Source organism: Mandrillus leucophaeus, unplaced genomic scaffold, assembly GCF_000951045.1.
Source record: "Mandrillus leucophaeus isolate KB7577 unplaced genomic scaffold, Mleu.le_1.0 Scaffold648, whole genome shotgun sequence".
Lineage (NCBI taxonomy): Eukaryota > Metazoa > Chordata > Mammalia > Primates > Cercopithecidae > Mandrillus > Mandrillus leucophaeus.
Window position 1 is genome coordinate 1,174,702 of NW_012107008.1, and position 3,245 is coordinate 1,177,946.

Consider the following 3,245-nt stretch of genomic DNA (forward strand, 5'->3'; position numbering starts at 1 on the left):
TTCACTGAAAGGAATATTAGAGTAGGACCTAGCCAGGTCAGTAGAAATTTGATACAAATGAAGGGGTAGGAAATCTTATATAGAGGAATTATATTTTGCAATGCAAGGAAGTATAAAGAAACCCCATTAAAATTGGGGTTTTGCATGTCTGCTACAAAGTACAGATGAGGTATTATCCAACTGGGAAGGATCTTGTATGTCAAGACTTTAGCCTTTATCCTGTAAGCAATAGTTAACATGTAAACACTGTTGAGAAAGAAATTACTGAGTCCAGAATTGAGGCGTTTTTGTTAGCTAGGCAGTTTCTTCAATTTCCTAGCAAGAAAAGATTGAAAAAAAAATCATACTGGTGTCTACTACATGAAAACTATTTAATTTATTCTTCATGTTCTTTAGCTCATGCGATAAGTGCTTGGCATAGAATGCTGTAACGGTGGAAAAAGTTTGCAAGTGATCAGGTAATGAGTGGAAGTGTCAAATGCTGCCATGGGTGCAATGATAACACATAAGAGGGATATTTAAGTTAATCTTGTGGGACTTGAGAAGGCTTTTCAGAAAGGTTTTATTCTCTTTGACACCTCAGAATTGGCATTACTTGTTTTTTCTGGTCTAAATATGTAGAGTTTTTATCACACAGTGTTCATTTAATCACTCTCAACAACACCTACCCCTCTTAAAATTTTTTTCATACCTCAAATAAAATAAACTCCTGAAGACTTGCTATGGATAAATATATGCACAGATAGTCCTTTCAGTTAAGATTTTTTTTTTTTTTTTGAGACGGAGCTTCATTCTGTTGCCCAGGCTGGAGTGCAGTGGCACAATCTCGGCTGACTGCAACCTCCACCTTCTGGGTTCAAGCATTTCTCCTGCCTCAGCCTCTCGAGTAGCTGAAACTACAGGTATGTATGCCACCATGCCTGGCTAATTTTTTGGATTTTTAGTAGAGATGAGGTTTCACTATGTTGCCCAGGCTGGTCTTGAACTCTCGAACTCAGGCAATCTGCCCCTCTGGCCTCCCAAAGTGCTAGGATTATAGGCATGAGCCACCGGGCTCAGCCTCTACTGCTTATTTTCATAAAACTGATTCTTTTTAAGTACCTCTTAGAGAACAGTATCTTAATAAGGTGCATTCTCATCTGAGTAGGCTACACCTTGCAACCAATTTTCTGTCCCTTGTATAGCATGCTTGTTTGTTCAAAATTTTGTGTAAAAAGAGAGACATTGCTTTTTGCCTTCTCTCCTTAAAAGGATTACTAAAAGTCATAGTATTATATTTTCCTCCTCCAGAATTAATTGTATTTTTAAAAACACACTATTTTATATTTAACTTACTGCCAGACTCTTCTTGATGGCCCAACATCAGGAACAATGCAACATCAGTAAGAATAGAAAACTGTAATACTTCTCTACCCAAGCAACACTGTTGAAATCATTTCTTCCCCCAGCTCACTCCTTTCTCTGTTGTTCAGTTAAGCATACCACCAAAAGAAAATGCCCAGAGTCTCTTCAAAAGAGCAGCAAACTATTGAAAAATCTCCAGAATCAGGGATAGAAGCTTTATGTTTATGTTCCTGTTCCTACAACATTGACCCCAGCTGCCATCTTAGGTAATGGCAGCTGCTGTAGAGGCCAAAACGCAAGAGCCTGAGTAGACTTCTAAGTTTTGTGTAGCGCCAGTGAGAAGCAGAGGTGAGGAAACTCCATGGTGTCACCTTAGTCATCAATGGTTGTGAGGGAAATAAATTGGTTTGACAACATGTTTGTTTTTGTAACAAATGGAATTAACTTCAGAAGGTTCAAGTGAGGAGACTTTATGGAAGGAACTATTTACAGAAGCATGGGCAAGAGCAAACAAGGACGTTAAAATGTTAACATTCCTAAAATCGAGAGAACAAGTGGAGGAAATAGGATTTCCAGAGTCCAGAAAGTGACTCATGAAGGACAGGCTGCCTGGTGGGAGCTGCTGTCCTGAAGGATGGCAGCTACTGTAAAAAATTCAGGGCTGGAGCAGAGAAGAACTGCCCAGGGTCCTCTTTCCTATTCCATTCAAATCTCCTACAGATGACTCTCTGTTTGCTAAGTCCATCAGGAAGCCAACTGGCAAAAGAGTGGAGAGAATACAATTTGCATTGTCACTCTCCCAAAGCACAATTGGGACAGAAAAATGGGAAGAAGTGGTTAAATGGAAAATAGCCATGTGGTGGTTTATCTTAGGTGTCAACGTGACTGGCTCCAGGTGTGCCCAGATAACTGATTAAACATTATTTCTCTGGGTATTTCTGAAAGAGATTAGCATTTCAATTGGTAGACTAGGTAAAGCAGATTGCTTTCCCCATTGTGAGTAGACATCATCTCATCTGTTGAAGGCCTGAAGGAAATGAGAAGGTGGAGAAACAGATAATTCCTCCTCTCTCTGTCTGATTGCTTAGGCTGGGATATCAGTCTTCTCCTGCCTTTAGGCTGGAATTATATACCATTGGCCTCCTGGTTCTCACATCTAGTTCTGGTTCTCTTGGATTAGAACTCACATCATCAGTCTTCCTAGTTTGTAGGCCTTCAGCCATGAACTGGAACTACACCACTTGTTTTCCTGAGTCTCTGCCTTACGAACAGTAGACCTCAGCACTTCTCAGCCTCCACAATCATGCAAGCCAATTCCAGATAGATAGATAGATGATTGATTGATAGATAGATAGATACATAGATAGATAGATAAATAGATAGATAGATAGATAGATAAAGATAGATAGCTATATCTCCATCCTAATGGTTCTGTTTCTCTGGAGAACCCTGACTAACCCAAGCCAAGAAAACAGAAAGAGAATCCTCCCTGTGTGGCTTATAATGAGTAATATGGGAAAACAAAACAGAGCAAAAATATCCTGGAAGGGACCAAATGTAACTAATATACTGGGGTCAGTATTTTGTGATGGTGGCCACATTTATCTGAGAGGGCTGGTAAAGCCTGAGATGTTGTGTCTATTTAATATTTTTTGAGAATAATTACTTGTAACCCGAATGTTTACTGGGTGAATGACCTCTACCTCCATCTAGGAAGAGCCTCAGTACCTCCTGTCTCTTATACACATCTAGATGTGTATAAGAGACAGATGCTGAACTGTGAGTTAATTCAACCTCTTTCATTTCTAAATTAGCCAGTCTCAAGTGTTCCTCTATAACAACACAAATGAACTAGGATAAATCCCTACTCTAAATCAAATACTTCTATGTTTTCTTTCATG